Genomic DNA, 18949 nt, shown 5'->3' on the forward strand with positions numbered 1-18949 from the left:
AACTTTTTTTAAGGAAGGACCATTTTAATTTTTGTGGTAATCAAGATTATGGCACAAATGCATTTGATTGAGCTTAACTTGTATAGAACCTGGAATATTCTCTAGCACAATTCCCTTAAGGTTTGTCAAGTGAAACACAGTGGGCTGTGAATATCAATGCCACAATAAAATCAATACAATGTTCAGCACATTACGCCAAACTCATGTCACATGGGCCTACTGGTCTAGAAGCAACAGTAGGGTAGAACCGAAAAATTATTTAGCAAAAAGCCACAATGGGAGTCGTATTATGGATCCAGGCACAGCCTTATCCTGGTTTTAATTATTCCAGGTACTGCACAGGAGACACAAATCAATAGGATCAAACCCGAGTAATCCACACTGCATACTGAGTAATGACCTTATCTGTGTTACCGTAGACTTTGTCAGTTTGAACCAGTCTGGCCATTCTCTGTTGACCTCTCTCATCAACAAGGCATTTCCATCTGCAGAACTGCCCCTTACTGAATGTTTTTTTTTTGTTTTTTTTGGCACCATTCTGAGTAAATTCTAGAGACTGTTGTGTGTGAAAATCCCAGGAGATCAGCAGTTACAGAAATACTCAAACCAGCCTGTCTGGCACCAGATTTTATTGTGTTTTATTTGACAGACAAACAGGTCACTATGAACTGTCACTGTATGGGAAAGAGCTGCAAGAAAATTATTCAAAAATTATCCTGTGTTCCACTGAAAAAGAAACAGTATACAGGTTTGGAAAGACATGGGTCATCGTGAACAAAAAGTGATCCTGTTGCACTTCGTCTAACCGAACACAAGAATGCATCCTATTTAAACGGCACAATTTTCATTTTCGGTCAAACTACTCCTTTAAAATCGCCAGCCCAAATCTTGTTCAGGTCCTAATCTTCTTCATCAACAAAAGGACAAATCATGCCTGCTTGTAACAAACATCTCAGTGGAAATCAATGACAGCACTTAAGCATGAGTGCTTTACTGAAATGGACAAGCAACTTCACACCTCCTCTTCCTCGCCCACTCAATCACGCACAAGCTCAAGTGCTGACTACGAAGAGTGGCCCGAGTCGACGTCACAACCCCCTTTGACCAGCAGTTCAGACGTCTGTGCTAGGTGAGCAGAGCGCTCAGCTGTTCTATTTAGCATTGTCAGATGCAGCTGGTGGGTTGCTGAAGGATGTAGGCTGAATAATCATTGAAACTCAAGTGCATACTGGATTCAGTCAGTTACTAATAGGAGCATGTGGGTGGTGAGTTTATGCAGTGCAGACACAGCAGAATCTGCGATAGTGACGACTCCCATGCGAGATCCATTACTCAACTATGAACACTGCATGACAGGCAAATTCCTGCATCAGGCAATGATGCAGACATGTAGTAAAACAATGTTCAAGCTTGAAAGAACCCTGTCTAAAAGTTGCTCGAAATTGCTTCCAAGTTACATTTTGGTGCTTTAAAGTAAGGAAATAATGGAACTGCACAACAAGTAAAAGTAAAGAAAGGATGGGAATGGGAAATCAGAAAGTAAAACAATAGACCTTGGTCAGGGTGGACAGACAACAAACCACACTTACAGCAGACAGCACAAGATGAGGACTGCTGGCCAATAAAAGGTGTATATTTAATGATATGGAAAGAAACAATATATACATGAATATAGGCATTTCCGTACACAGAACTGCCGTTCACTGGATGTTTTTTGTTTTTGGCACCATTCTGAGTAAGAGACTGTGGCAGGGAGGAGCCTGCACACCCAGCCCCTAATCAGGCTGCATGTGTTTATGTTTGTGTCTTTTTGTTTTATTAAAAGATTATTTATATTGTCAAGCTGGTTCTCACTTCCTCCTTTCCACTGAACTTTGTTACACTGGTGCTGAAACCCAGGGAGGAGGAGGGATGCGCCGTAGTATAGAGTCCTCGCCACTACCAACCACCCCAATCTGATCTCAGTGATTTGGACAGTGGCAATGATTGTTGGTGCCAGATGGGCTGGTTTGAGTATTTCTGTAACTGCTGATCTCCTGGGATTTTCACACACAACAGTCTCTAGAATATACTCAGAATGGTGCCAAAAACAAAAAACATCCAGAGGTCAACAGAGAATGGCCAGCCTGGTTTGAACTGACAAAGTCTACGGTAACTCAGATAACCGCTCTATACAATTGTGGTGAGAATATAATCTCAGAATGCTATTCTGAAATGCGGGTTGGCACTCTTTTGGTGGCACGAGGGGACCTACACAATATTAGGCAGGTGGTTTTAATATTGTGGCTGATCAATGTATGTATATATATTACACATACATATACACACACACACACACACACATACACACACACACTACTGGTCAAAAGTTTTGAAACACTTACTTATTCTTTATTATAATTTTTTTTCTTCACATTTTAGAATAATAGTAAAGTCATTAAACTATGGAATAAAATAAATGGAACTATGGGAATTATGTTGTGACTAAACAAAATCCAAAATAAATAAAAACTGTGTTATATTTCAGCATCTTCAAAGTAGTCACCCTTTGCCTAGATTTTGCAGACATGTTCTCTTGACATTTTCTCAAACAACTTCTTGAGGTATCACCCTGGGATGCTTTTTAAACAGTATTGAAGGAGTTCTCATCTATGTTGGGCACTTATTGGCTGCTTTTCTTTATTATTTGGTCAAAGTCATCCATTTCAAAAACTTTTTTTTTTTTTTTTTATTACATTTTAGTTTTGTAATGAAATAAATTAATATGGTGGCACAATTATATTTTTGTCTACAAAACTAATTTCAAACATTTAAGCATACACCTTCAGATCAAAAGATTTTTAAGATCATGAGAAACATTTCAGTCAAGTGTTTCAAAACTTTTGACCGGTAGTGTGTGTGTGTGTGTGTGTATATATATATATATGATTATGCACAACCGTTCAAAAGTTTACTCATTCTTTATTTATTTTTTTTACTATTATTCTAAAATGTGAAAAAAATAAAGTCATCAAACTATGGAATAACATAAATGGAACTATGTGAATTATGTTGTTCCTAAAAAAAAATCAAAAATAACTCAAAATTAAGTTATATTTTAGCATCTTCAAAGTGGCCACCCTTTGCCTAGAATTTGCAGAAATGTACTCTTGACATTTTCTCAACCAACTTCTTGAGGTATCACCCTGGGATACATAGAGTTCGTATCTATGTGCTGGGCACTTAGTGGCTGCTTTTCTTAATTATTCGGTCCAAGTCATCCATTTAAAATAAAAATAAAAAAATAACATTTAAATAATAACATTTTAGTTTTGTAATTAAATTAATATGTTGGTACAATTATATTTTTGTCTATAAAACTAATTTCAAACATTTAATCATACGCCTTCAGATCAAAATATTTTTAAGATCATGAGAATCATTTCAGGCAAGTGACTCCAAACTTCTGAATGGTAGTGCATATTGAATTTTTATGTAGGGGTCTTTCTCGGCAGATATAGATCTATGCAATGAATCTGACCAAAAAAATAAATAATTAATTGATAGCCCTATAAATAATACAACAATGTATCTTCACATATTTTCTGTTAAGAGTACAAAATGATTACTGAGGAGGACAAAAGAGGAGGAAACAGAGTCACATGGTTCCACACAACCCACTTTACTGTATGTAAAGTCAAAAATGTCTGACAATGGCTTGGAGAAGCAAGCCTGGAAAAATTTGTGTCTTTGTCAATAGTACTATCCTTAGCTGGATTGGTTCATAAAACCAAGAGCTGTAAAATGCCTAATGAATACAACCAACAACTTTCATCCCCATGGACCTTAATTACTGTCACATCATAAAGCCACAAACACTATAGGCTATCATTCATATTGGTGGTTTTAATGATTTTTTTGTTGTTGTTGTTTTTGTTTGTTTGTTTGCTTTGCATATTTGGGAGCATTTTTCACTGGAGGCTGCAGAATACATTAGAAAATCAGTCCTATACACAATTAGGGATGTGAAAAACGTTCAATTTTAATAATCGACTAGTTGGTCGTAGTTTGAATGACTAGTCGACCTGTGTTAACCTCCTGAGACCAGAGCGTGACTGCTGTGTGCATTTTCCATTTCCCTTTTTGATTTGTAACTAGTGGCACCTAATAAACATGCAATAAATAAATAAATAATATTTTCTAGACTAAATCGTTTTCTTAAAAATGTATGTCAACATATGTGGACAGCGGGACTAAGTTTTAAATAACATCATGCTATAGAAGTATTTTTTTTTATTTATTTTTTTATTTTTTTATTAAAATAGTTTACTATGTTTCCAGGAGTGTTGGATATTCATGTTTTTGAGACATTACAGGAATTACATCAGAAATTAGCACACATAATTCTGATGGTCAAAGTAATTCATCATGGCCAAAGTAATGGTCAAAGTAATTCATCATCCAATTACTGCTAACCACATTACAACAAAATTTTGCATGAAACATTTTGAATCTATTACCATTGCCCCATGTCTGCCAAAGATGTTGAGTTGTCCAAACATCATCTGCAGCCTGAAACTTTTAGATTTTAGGAGTGAATGCACTTATCTATAAAAACACGTGCATGTAAAAGGTTCTCACTCTCTTTGTTTCTGTCTTCTGAATTTTTTTTTTGTTTTTTTTTTGTTGCAAGAACAGTATCATCTATGAGTGCTGCAAATGACCTCAGACATCTCAGCTCAGGAGGTGCTTTGAGTTCAGTTCGCTTTATTTCCACGGAGTTCATTGTGACCACAACTCTGCAGCCTATAGATTAAAACATACAATAATACAAAAACATGTTCACCTCGAACCATGATTTATATTTCAGTGATTATTATCATCATTATAATTATTATTTTTACTTATTATTACTTATTTGTGTAAGTAATTTTCCGCCATGATGTTAAGATGGATTCTGGCCTGATGGTAAATGGTTACTTATATATATATATATATATATTATTCTTTTTCCACTTCATTATTTTAATTGGTTTTTCATTTAGTTTGGAGTGCAATTTGAATTTAGAAATGTATTTTCATTTTTTTAAATAAATTAATTACATTTTCAATGCAAAATCACTAAAGTAATAATATTCACCGATCCCTCAGCCCAGGGGTTTCCAATGTAACTGGATATTGCGAGATATATAGATATATATATGAGTTGTGTTCAAAAGTTTGCATACCCTGGCAGAAATTGTGACATTTTGGCATTGATTTTGAAAATATGACTGATCATGCAAAAAAACTGTCTTTAATTTAAGGATAGTGATCATATGAAGCCATTTATTGTCACATAGTTTTTTGGCTCCTTTTTAAATCATAATTATAACAGAAATCACCCAAATGGCCCTGATCAAAAGTTTACATACCCTTGAATGTTTCAGCACAATACGACGATACTTGAACAAAAAAGAGCTGCATGGTCGAGTTGCCAGAAAGAAGCCTTTACTGCGCCAATGCCACAAAAAAGCCCAGTTACAATATGCCCGACAACACCTTGACACCCCTCACAGCTTCTGACACACTGTAATTTGGAGTGATGAGACCAAAATAGAGCTTTATGGTCACAAACATAAGTGCTATGTTTGGAGAGGGGTCAACAAGTATTGTGCTCCTTGAAACAACCACACTGTCTTTTTCCAGAGCAGCCTGTATTTCTCCCGAAGTTACCTGTGGGTTTTTCTTTGTATCCCGAGCAATTCTTCTGGCAGTTGTGGCTGAAATCTTTCTTGATCTACCTGACCTTGTCTTGGTATCAAGAGATCCCCGAATTTTCCACTTCGTAATAAGTGATTGAACAGTACTGACTGGCATTTTCAAGGCTTTGGATATCTTTTTATATCCTTTTCCATCTTTATAAAGTTCCATTACCTTGTTACGCAGGTCTTTTGACAGTTCTTTTCTGCTCCCCATGGCTCAGTATCTAGCCTGCTCAGTGCATCCACATGAGAGCTAACAAACTCATTGACTATTTATACACAGACACTAATTGCAATTTAAAAAGTCACAGATGTGGGAAATTAACCTTTAATTGCCATTTAAACTTGTGTGTGTCACCTTGTGTGTCTGTAACAAGGCCAAACAACTATGTGGTAATAAATGGCTTCATATGATCACTATCCTTAAATAAAAGACATGATCATTGAATGATCAGTCATATTTTCAAAATCAATGCCAAAATTTCACAATTTCTGCCAGGGTATGCAAACTTTTGAGCACAACTGTATATATATATATATATATATATATATATATAGTGAAGGTGGGAACAAAACAAATTTATTCACACACATGATGTATTTTCCCGGATAACGAAATACCCGTCCGGTAGAGAATGCACAGATTAAGTAGGTTCTTTGCCAGAGAGATGTTGACAACTGTTGTAAAACCATCTTTCAAAAAGCTGAACAACACACATTTTAATTGCACTTAATTTTTTTTCCAGTTTCATTTGAATTTTTAGTTAAAATAAATAACAAAATAAAGTTCTAAGTTTGAAATCCACGTGTCTTGCTTTACTGTGTAGGCTTAAACCTAACCATGCTTACCATGGGGTAAAATACATGGTGTTCATCGTTTTTGTAGAGTTTTTTCTGCAACCAACCGGCCAATCAAAACTTGGTCGACCAAGACTCTTCTCATCGACTACCTTTGGTCGACTACCAGGGGGCAGCCCTACAAACAAGTGATCTGAGGGTTTTACTGAACCGAAGAACTACTTACATTTGTAAATGCCACAATAAACCAGAAACATAATTACATAGAATAAGTAACAAGTAATAAGATCCAGCACTGTTTCAGTTGTGTGCATGGTAAATCAAGATCTGTCAATCCAAGCGATCAGTCCAATCCAAGCTGTAAAACAGTGGCCGATTGGTCTTTACATATCGTCCCGTCCCTCCATACCCACCCACATACCTGAGATCAGAGATGATCTTATTATCAGTTTAAGATGTTAATCAAGTTTGCTAACTATAAATGAACACATTAGCTGTTATGTTGTATTTAATTTAATGTTGAACAGGTTAGCTTTTTTAATTAAATATGCTATAATTTGATAATTGTAATTTTCTTCAATCATCTAATTATTAGAACACCTAAAATATGTTGCATGTAAGTGATTGCTTCAGCCAGTGGAAGACATGGTACAAGTGTATGTGTGCACATGATCAGGATGGTACCACCTCTACCTCATTTTGAGCCAGGAAAAACCCTGGTATATAAAATCTTTGTAAATTCTTTTTACTGTATTTTACTCCCTGCTGTAAACATTTTCAATCTACTTTACAGCAATGGCTGTTTGGTCAAAATAAAGAAAATGAGAAATAACCTTTATCAAATATCCACCAAGTCCTACAATGCATACACAATGTCTCTTTCAGTCTGTTTTCATCATACATAAGCTATAAAGATGTCAAGTGCAGAGAGAACAAAGTTGACAAGAAGCTTTAATGCCGACACTGCAAATAGAGAAGCAGTCCTCAAAGAAAAAAGTTTTCATATCTGCACATATCGGTAAACACTAGTGCTCGACCGATATATCGGTCAGCCGATATTATCGGCCGATATTAGCCTTTCACCAATATATCGGTATCGCTGTTTATGTTTACCGATATGCGCCGCTATGAAAACTTTTTTCAGAACATATAATGCAGAAAACAATGCTTTAGAATTGGTGTCATTACGTAGTTTGTCCAGCAGAGTGTGCTCCGATTCCACTGTTTACAGAGCTGACTCTGAGCTGACGGTTCTGCAGACAGGGCTCAGAGAGTTGAGCGGTGTTTTCAAGGTAAGCTGCTAACTAGTTTGTGAAATACATACTGGAAAGTTAATAAACAATGACCCCATCATTTTATATAACTAATATAACATTAACCCTGTCCCTGACAACCATGTCACTCCTGTTTATCACATCTGTTTGCTATTAGCCAGCTACAGTTTGTCAGTGCAGTAAGTAAAGTAGCAGATTGAAAGGTAAACATCAGAGCATCTATTTGCAGCTCAACAGACAACAGTGCGGTGGTGGATTGTGTCTGTTCAGTGTTGATTTCACGCTATGTTATTACCTAGTTGGTGAGACACAATGCTGGTCCATCTTTTACTCTCCGTGAAAACGAGCTTATAGCTAACTAGCTAATTACGTAGCTACATTCATTGTTGTCAGCTGAGTGGAAGCTAATGAGTAAACATGTATTCACCAAACTGTTTTGTCCAGGATTCACAGTTTGGTACCACCTTCAATTCCAGTCATTGCATTTACAAAACATAATATTTAAAAGTCTGGTTTTCCAGACATTAAAATAGGATACGTAAAAAAAAGTAGATTTAATAAATAGTATATATTGTTGGAACTGTATCTAAAATAAATGAGGGGTGATAAATTCTAATACAACAGGCTGGAAAAATAGTGTCTGATTCATGTGCAACGTGACCCTGTCTTGTGGAGCAAGTGCATGTAAAGAGTTATCACTCCTTGTTCTAGGTTTCATTCAACTGAGAACTGTTTGGAAGAATAACATAATCCATGAGAATGCTGCAAATGATCTCCAATCATCTCGTGAGGTGTGGTGAGTTTTGCTTTATTTCCACTGAGCAATTCGCTCTTACACATTATGAACGCAACTCAGCAGGTTCAGTAATATATACAATACATACATATCTTTATATTAAAGAAACAAAGACGAAAGTGAATAAATCATAAAGTAATACAAGACACGTTCACCTTGAACCTAAAATTTAGTTCCATTTTCTTTTCTTTAGGCAGCACAAACTGTATTACCAAAACGCAATACAAACACATTAGATAAGAACACACATTTGGCAGCATTTTTTGGGAACACAAGATAATTTATTAGGCTTATTTATTATGATGATGATTATAATTATCTTTACATTTATAATGGTCTTTAGTTCTTAATTTGTATGCTGTTAGTAATTTTTCACCTGTTGCCGCGTACTGATACTTGCGTGATGGCAAATGGGGCCGTTGGAGAAGGTAAATGTTTGGATTTGAGGAGGTGGTTATATATAAGATTTTTTAATCACTTCATTATTTTAATTGCTTTTTTCATTTCATTTAAAGTGCAATTTGAATTTAGAAATGTCTTTTAAGTTTTTCGTGTTTCAATAAATTAATTTAAATTTTAAAGCAAAATCAACGAAGCAAAAATATTCACCGACCTTGGGGTTTGACCATATAATCGGATATCGTGATATTTTATGCGATTATCATTCAAATATTTTTTACATATCACAAAGCCCAAAGGGAAGTTAACTACTGACAATGCATAGACCCGCACAAACATGTGTACTCAATTCCATATTGCTGTCACAGTTATTCTCCGTTCTGTTCTACGGACTCTTATTTTGAATTGGTTTTGTCATCCTTCCTTAGTTTCCCCCGGACTACACTTCCCACAATGCACTGCCCTCATCACTGCCATCTGTTCCCAATCCCTCTCACCTGTTCTTCATTCCCTCATCTGCACCCGCTTGTATAAATACCCTCCTGTTTTGTTCATTCCTTGTCAGTTCTTGAATTGTTACATTGTATTGTTGAAGTGTTACGTTGTAGATCTCCAGCGTGTTTCCTTGATTGACTCCATGTATTGGTATTTGTTCCACTCCAGCGTCTCCTTATTAAAAACTTGAAAGTTACTCCTGTATCCCCTCTCTTCCAATCCACTAACCAACGTTACAATTGCAACATGTTAGCAATTAATTTTTGCATATTTGTTTGTTTTTGAGTAGTCTATGGGCAATATAAACATTTTATTTTATTGAAAAACTTTGTTTTTGAAAATAGTAAATTATTCGTTTGTGGTATGGCTCTTTCGAAACAATGCATAAAAAAATGGCTCCTTAGTGAAAAAAGGTTCCCGACCCCTGCCGTACGATAACCATAAATATATACATCTTCGGCACATTTTTGTCTTTTTCATTTATGTTTTTTCGATCATTTTGGCTGTGTTAATGCCAACAGCATAAATTTTGCCAAAGGTGTGTATTTTGTTGTATTATAGAGCACTGCAGGCCAATTGAATAAATAATGCAGCTAAAATTGTGTGGGTGTGTTGATATGGATGTCAAAGTGTGTTTTATATGTGTGTATTGAGAAATGTGTGTGTGTGTGTGTAAAAACAGTCATTATGTAAACAAACTGGCATTTAAAGGGTTAAAATCATGAAAATTAATGAATATTTGGTAGTTATGATCAGGACTGAAGTTGGTTAAAAAAATCAAGTCAGTGAAAGTGGAAAATAATATTAATATATATTATTTTTATGGCAGTTTTTTTGACATGGACATTTTTGTCCTCTAAGGACCTCTGAGTAACTTTTTTTTAAATTGACGCACAAGGGTTAATATATTGCATATATTTATACTGCTTTTTTTTTTTTTAAGTTAGCAGCACTACTTTCTCTCCTTTTATTAATGGCTCTGTTCTCTTCTCTTTTTCTCCCTGAGGATGACATTAATTGTTTCCCAGTACTTCCTTTGTCTGCACTAGACATCTTTATTACTTTATTAACATGCATGAACTTTAGAATTTATAGTACTTCTAAAGAACATACGGTTTTAAAAAATGTGATTTATTTGAATTTTTCATGATTTTATTAAAGTGTGAACAGACACAACCCAGGAGGATTTATAAATATTCAAATGCAGTCAATTCCTAATAGATCATTCTTAAAATTAAAATAAATATAATAGGGAAAAATAGAGACAGGTCAGCCAGAGATAAGAGAAGGCAAGTCAATGTCAAAATTAATTTAACCCGTAAAATCCACAAAACCTGTTAGAGCTAGTGATACAGCGTAAACAGTTCAGGAAACCAAATATAGAAAATCAAGCACTAATGAACAACTCAAATAAGAATATTCCCATTGCATTCATTCTTTTGGCTGATGCTTTAATCCAAAGTGACTACTACCAGCATGGTAAACTTTCAGAAGTTGAGTCTTAAATCATCTTCATTATTTAAAGCATTGCTTGTGTACAAATACACCGGATTCAGACTTCAAGGTCAAGAGTGAGCGGGATGTGCAATATGATAAAGAATGCCCAGTGTGTGCAGGGTTGTTTAAAGGCAACATGAATTTAATACAGAGAAATTTAAATTACAAGTTTTGATTTGTTAACATTGTATTTAGTGCCCGACCGATATATCAGTCGGCCGATATTAGCCTTTCACCGATATATTGGTATCGGCGTATATGTTTACCAATATGCGCAGATATGAAAACTTTTTTTCAGAACAAATAATGCAGAAAAAAATGCTTTATAATTGGTGTCATTACATAGTTTGAGAGCGTGCTCCGACTCCACTGTTTACAGAGCTTACTCTGAGCTGACGGCTCTGCAGACAGGGTGGAGCTAAGCGGTGCAGTGGAATACATACTGGAATGTTAATAAACAATGACCCCATCATTTTCCCTTTTCCCAATTATGTTGGTGTTGCTTATATGCTGCATTTTCCCTTATAACTTAATGAAAAATAAACAGAACATAAAATATCACATACCATTACTTAGAGGAAGCGATTATCTTTCAAAAACACAAAAGGTAAATGGATGCATAGATCATTAGATAATCCACATGAAACACAATGTTACACATGGCCACCAGGAGATGGCGCCAAGGAAATACTGTAACACAAACTTGATGCAGACTCATCGAGTCAAAAGGCACTCATTCAGTGAAATCTCATTATTAAAATCATGTTTGCATGCTATGCAAACCTTAAGTCATTGCTGTGTTTGTATGTGTAATTAATTCTTATGTACAATTATGATGTTTTATTTGTTTGGAGAGGCTTTTGGACAGATGGAGATGTTTTTGTACACTATGATAAATTATTTTTGTAATGCTATAACTTGTGATTGCTTTGTTGTATTCACACACACACACACACAAAAAATCTCAGATACAGTTGACATGATTGGGAACAAAACAAAAGCGCCTTATTTACACCCAGAGATAGAAAATTTCAAATAAGAAAAAAAGTAAATTTTTGTGTGATTTTTCAGCAGTTTCTTAGGCTGAGAGTCTCGGAATGTATCAATCTATATTATTTATTTATTTATTTATTTTTAACGTTTTCATTACAATGATACCAAACACTTGACCCTCCTTGTTTTGTTTTTTTTAAGCCTTTAATTTTGGATATGCCACTGAAACAGGAAATCTTTAAAATCACCTTCAGAGCTTAAAGGGTTAACTACTGACAATGCATAGAAAACTGACATAAGCAATCTCTGGCCATCATTATATGACATCCTATTTCCCTCTCTTAACTGGTTTCTGAATGAGTTGACATGATTTCACAGCCTGTTGCTCTGACCCACCACCACTCGCCAGTGACCTTTCCACTTAAAGCCGGTTCCATCTGCAAACAGCACACGTCTGTGACCTTCTCCAACCAGAGTTGAAGACCAAACCCCATTTAAATCCAACCTCATCTTCACCCTCCAACCCCGCTGAGCACAACATCTCCTCACAATCTTATGTCATGAAGACAACATCGATCTCTGTGGGTCAAAGATAGATCCATTCTTCATGCATCAGAGATGAAAAGAGCAAGAGAAACACATTTTTCAGATTAAAGTGAGGCTTGCGTTTCTCATAAAGCTGATGGCTTGATTTGTTATCTGCAAAGAGCTGGCAATGTAAATTCCAAAAACACAAGGACTAACAAACTTGAAATATGAACTTTGAACAATAAGAACTATGGTGAACTATGTCTTTAACTATTCCCTGGGCATGGAGAGCCACACCAACATATCTGATCAAGGCTGTCATCACAGGTTTACAGTCCAATAAAGACATCTTGAACTACAACTCATCCAAGTTCCAAAAATAGCCTACCAGCAGTCATCAGTTTCTTAATAAGCCAGAAATGTATAGCCTGCAAAATCAGAAGTATTTTACTGATAGCAGTGATAAAATCAGTCACTGCACAATTTTACTGCATCTCCTGCAGTGACTTACAAAGATTTCAACACATCACAGTGAGATTCATTTGAGAACTCTCAAACATCCTCACACTTTAATTTTAGAACAGTGATCTTCAATTATCCACTCTTCACACAAGAGCAAAATAGTGCAGTTGCAGTATTTCATTTCCTTCTCCATTTATTGTACAGGCAGTGTTCATTATTAGAGGCCCTGAGACCTTGAGCTAAAAACAAAGATAAGCAGAGAGAACAAGGACACTATCTTCAGAAAAACTAATGGTGCAAATTGAAGTTTCCCTCAGTAAACCACTCTTCGTTCCTGCCCTACAAAGGCAAAATACAGTAACTATCCTTTCCATTTTGCGATCCACATTTGGCTAGACGATCAAAAAACAATGTGTTAGCTTATATGCTGCACTTTGGCTTTGTGGGGAGTAAGGGTGGGTAATATGCCAGTTGAAACAATTAGCTAACCATTAGAAATGTGTAAGCGGTTTGAATTTAAACGAATGTCTCAAACTTGGTCTATTAAAGGGTTACTTCACTCAAAAATGAAAATTCTCTCATCATTTACTAGCCCTCATTCCATCCCAGATATGGATGTCTTTCTTTCTTCTACAGAACACAAACAAAGATTTTTAGAAGAATATTATAGCTCTGTAGGTCCATACAATGCAAGTGAATGGTGACCAGAACTCCAAAAAGCATATAAAGGCAGTATAAAAGTAATCCATATGACTCTAATGGTCAAATCCATATATTGGTCACATGCAGAACATGAAAAAAAAAAAAAAAAAGGCAAACTCCTAAATTGATTTGACAAGAACGAGAAACCCCAAATTGTGCACGATTTTGCCCATAATTTAATGCAAACCAACTACATAAATAAATGGAGGCTTAATTTGGAAAAGGATAAGAGAATGTCAGCTGGAAAACAATGACATTATTTTTCAGTGATTTATATTTATATGTAAACATTTTATATAAATACTTGTATAAGATGTGTCTATATTTTAACATAAAAAATACTACTAATAATAATAATAATTATATACACACATACATACATAAAAATAGTATAATATTTCATTTGAATTAAAATAACAAATAGACTTATAGATAGACAAGTGTTTAATTTTATTTAACAGTCCGAGACACTGTATGGCAGGATACTTAAGATTTCCTTTGTGCCCTTCTCAAATAAATAATAGTCAGTTAGCACACATGTGTTCTTTGTGAGGTGATTCATTAACAGGAGATGAATTAAGAAAAGCATATTATAGTCATTCATAAAGCTAAAGCTAGCCTGCAACTCTTACTCAATCTGATAACTTCATAAATAAAAAGACTAGTCATTTAGACCACTACTAATAACAGAGCCACTATGTGATCACAATGACATTAATTACAATTTCGTAATTTACCAAAACAGAATAAATATGTGCAAATGAACACATGAAACATCTCACTCACCTCTATCTGGACACGCGTGCTGATTATGAGACGGCTTGCGATGTGCCTGGACAATATAAACAAAACTTGTGAGAGACTAGATTACTTACAGCACATAACAGGTACTGATTCAACTTATAACTTTCAAACATAAATTAAATGAGTGATTTATTTTTATTTTGAGCTAGTGTTTATTTTGAAAGCGTAAAAGCGAGTGTATTTGTTCAGGCGCGCCTCATGAAGCTGTTCTTGAGGTCCTCGAGCTGAACTGACAGCGTTGTTTTCATCATGGCGGCGTCCTGCAGAGCGCAGGTGCTGTCACTTTACAAACTGCTGCTGAATGAGAGTAAGACATACCCCTCTTACAACTACAGGTAATCACATGAATCTACATTTATATATCAGTCGTGCAAGGTAATGTTATTTTTAATAAAGGTTCCGTGGTTTGTTTCAGAAAGATGCTTTCTTGTGGTTTTCAATAGTGAAAATATAAATATCTATAGGGGATATTAAGTATGTGGATGTATTGATCTCAGTATTGTTGTGATGTTCTGACCAAAAAAAAAAAAAAAAAAAAAAAAAAAAAAAAATATATATATATATATATATATATATATATATATATATATATATATATATATTCATTTTAAAAATCATTTTTCTTTTTTTGAGGTCCACTTATAATGTTAATCAAGGTTTCTCTCACCAAAAACAATCATAAGCTAGTTTTACATGACCATTTCCTATGCTCTCTTTCTCACCCTTCAGCTTAGTTTTAATACCTGGTCTTTTTTGGGAAGGTATTTGAACCTATTACCTTTTGGTTACTTGCCCAAATCTTTAAACGATATACTTTACCACTTCTTGGCTATGTTCAGAATGGAATACTAACGTGGTGCTTACTGATGTTTGAACAGTATACACTGCATACTCCTTACTATTTTTCCAAAATGCTCTCATAATTTACTCACCCTAATGCCATCTCAGATGTGTATGATTTTTTTTTTCTTCTGCAGAACACAAATTAAGATTTTTAGACTAATATTTCAGCTCTGTAGGTCCATACAATGCAAGTGAATGGTGACCAAAACTTTGAAGCTCCAAAAGAAAATAAAGCAGCATAAAAGTAATCCATAAGACTCCAGTGGTTTAATATGACTTCTGAAGCGATATGATAGGTGTGGGTGAGAAACAGATCAATATTTAAGTCCTTTTTTACCATCAATCTCCACTTTCACTTCCACATGCTTCTTCATTTGTTTTTGGTGATTAACATTATTTGTGCATATCACCACCTACTAGGCAGGGAGGAGATTTTATAGCAAACTTTAACATTTTGTTCACCATTCACTTGTATTGTATGGACCTACAGAGCTGAGGTATTTTTCTAGAAATCTTTGTGTTCTGCAGAAGAAAAAAAGTCATACACATCTGGGATGGCATGAGGGTGAGTAAATGATGAGAGAATTTAAATTTTTGGGTGAACTAGCCCTTTAACTTTTGGTCAAATTCAATAATGCGTTTAAAAAAAGAAATCATGGTAAATAAGCTATTGTTTCTGGTTTATATGTCAAATTTGAAAATTGAGGGTCAATTTAAGCAGATTGCATTGTGAGATATAGTATTCCATATAGTTTACTCTGTTTTTGCCAATATGTGTATACACAGTTGGTTATCTGGGTATTCCATGTGTACAGAAAGTTACATACTTGGCAATATACTGCTATACGAGTATTATTATTAGCATGGTAGTATGCTATATGGAACATAGCCCTTGTCTCTCACCTCAACGCTAATTGACAAATTATTTAATGGAATGGATCATATACACATTGGTTCTGCTGTGAAGATTTGGAAGGATATATATAATATATATGTGTGTGTATGTATATTAGTCCATACAATGCAAGTGTATGGTGGACAGAACTTCGAAGGTCCAAAAATCACAAAGGCAGCATAAAAGTAATCCATAAAATTCAGTGGTTAAATCCATATCTTCAAAAGCAATACGATAGGTGTGGGTGAGAAACAGATCAATATTTAAATCCTTTTCTACTATAAATCTCCACTTTCACATCCGAAAGTCACATGTGGCGCCTGGTTAGTTTCACTCTCACATCTGAAAGTGAAAGTGGAGATTTATAGTAGAAAAGGACTTAAATATTGATTTGTTTCTCACCCACACCTATCATATCACTTCTGAAGATATGGATTTAACCACTAGAGTCGTATGGATTACTTTTATGCAACTTTTATGTGCTTTTTGGACCTTCAGATTTCTGGTCACCATTCACTTGCATTGTATGGACAAACAGACTGATATGTTCTTTTAAAGTCTTTGTTGGTGTTCTGCAGAAGAAAGAAAGTCATACACATCTGGAATGGCATGAGGGTGAGTAAATGATGAGATCATTTTCATTTTTGGGTGAACTATCCTTTTTAAAGATTTTCATAGAATAAAATGAAAGCCAAAGGATATTCTCCCACCCACTCAGTTTGTTTCCATAAAGCATTTTGTTCCAGTGTTATTCTCCCTCTGAAATCTGCCAGTCTTCATATGTTAACACTTTAAGAACTCATAGTTTTCAATCGCTTTGTTTTGCCTGCATACAAGTATTTAAATTAAATTTATTGGGCCTCTCATTTGAAACACAATCAGGATGTTTTCTGTGTTAATCATTTGTAAAACCATTCTGGAGAATATTGTTGCATTTAATTAATTGTGATAGTTTACATAAGAACGGGCCTTATTCATGAAATACAAGCAGAACAAATTTCAGTGTAAATCGTTCGTAAAACCATTCTTACATAAAATGCCGCGTTGAATCTAATGCAACAGTTCACTTGAAACACGAATTATGAAACACCTTAGCAACCACATAGCAACGCTATTACGAAACACGAGCAGTAGGAATATCTGTTTAAATCATTCATTAAACCATTGTTGGCTAATATTGACTAGCTCAGAGAGAAAACATGTTAGTTTAGTGGAAGTCTTGGCAAGACGCTTTCTAACTGTGTAATGTAATGTAGTCTGTTAAATTATTCAAGGCCATAAAACGCTTTTATTCCACATGCTGATGGTAACTCAAGTTTGCTTGGAGATGTGAAGCATAATATACCCTCAAATGGGATTTTTTTTTTTTTTTTTTTTTTTTTTTTTTGGACTGTAGTTAGAGCTCTGTGTTTATGGGATATGAAATTCTTAAATTTACGCAAGAGAAAAGGAGTTGAAACAGCAGTGACACAGGGAGCGGAGAGTGAATGAAATGCAGGACAACCAAAAGCGACTGCACGATGATTGAAAGCCAGAAACAAATAGAGTCAGTTAGAGCGAATGATTGAGCAGGCAGGATGAAAGAGAAGTTGATTTTGATGGAAGGCAAGAATGTCTGATCTGCCAAGAAAGAAAAATCACAAAACAATCCCAAAGAGAGAGAGAGAGTCTTTTGAGGAGAAGAAACATATTGACAGTACACACTGCAGATTGAACAATATGGCTGCATGAGTACACTGCAGAAAGTAGGGCAGCTCTTACGTAAAACATCTTCCCGTTAAATATATCCCTCCCCCATGGATCTCCAGCTCGACGTTAGTGTAGAGCCAATGACGGAATATTTGTGCTCTCCCTTGAAAGTGTGGTCCTTTGCCAAGTGCTGTACTTAATCATGTCAGTGAGGTCTTCATGATGCCTGCTGGAAACAGGGCTTTTTATCTGTTTGTATTTGTTTATTCTTGGCTATCTGCTCATTTAGCACATTAGATATGTTTGGATTGCTTTGTCTTGCTTGATGCAAATGTCCACATCCCAACTTGGATCTACAGAGCATTGTCTCTATAAGTTTAATTGATGGTTTAGATGTTAAAGCAGGGATCTTCTATTATTTTCAGGCCAAGGACCCCTGTTACATATTGTATAAAATTGAGTGTTTCGTTTTATGCTTATAAAAACGTGTATGATAGGCTACCATATTATTGTATGTACATACTTCATGATGTTTACATTGCAAAGCCATTGAAATAATCATTAAATGCTGCCCTGCTGAAAAGACCAGCTAAAACCAGCATAAGCTGGTTGGCTGGTTTTAGCTGGTCACGCAGCCTGGTTGTAGCTGGTCATGTTGGTCAGGCTGGTTTTAGAGGGGTTTTGAACCCCCCCCTTTTTTTTTCTTTTTTTTTTTTTTTTTTTTTTTCCTTAGCTGGTCTCCCAGGCTGACCAGCTAAAAGGTGTTCAAAACCCCTCTGAAACCAGCTAACTGACCAGCCTGGCTAGGCTGGGTGACCAGCTAAAACCAGCCATCCAGCTTAGGCTGGTTTTAGCTGGTCTTACAGCAGGGGTCTGCAACATTATTGACATTAATTGACATTTTTCATTTTCCTTGTTGATCACTGTGCCAAACCTCCTCCAAAAAGAAAGAAAAAGACAGACAGACAGAAAGACAGACTGATAAACAGACAGACCCTGTCCATGCAGAATAAAATAACTTTTATAAGGTTACTAAAATGGAGTGTTCATC

General features: G+C 35.3%; 1 protein-coding gene across 1 annotated transcript in view; it reads right to left on the reverse strand.

Annotated features, from left to right (window-relative positions):
- The window catches only part of LOC127431969 (phenylalanine--tRNA ligase, mitochondrial-like), a 194039-nt gene extending 179562 nt beyond the window's left edge, over nt 1-14477 (reverse strand). Inside the window, exon 1 of the mRNA XM_051682667.1 lies at nt 14454-14477. The gene's annotated coding sequence lies outside the window, so the exon portion shown is untranslated. The remainder of the gene's footprint in view (nt 1-14453) is intronic.
- Between the last annotated feature and the right edge of the window lie 4472 nt (nt 14478-18949).

The sequence above is a fragment of the Myxocyprinus asiaticus genome, chromosome 41 (genome assembly GCF_019703515.2).
Source record: "Myxocyprinus asiaticus isolate MX2 ecotype Aquarium Trade chromosome 41, UBuf_Myxa_2, whole genome shotgun sequence".
Classification (NCBI taxonomy): Eukaryota; Metazoa; Chordata; class Actinopteri; order Cypriniformes; family Catostomidae; genus Myxocyprinus; species Myxocyprinus asiaticus.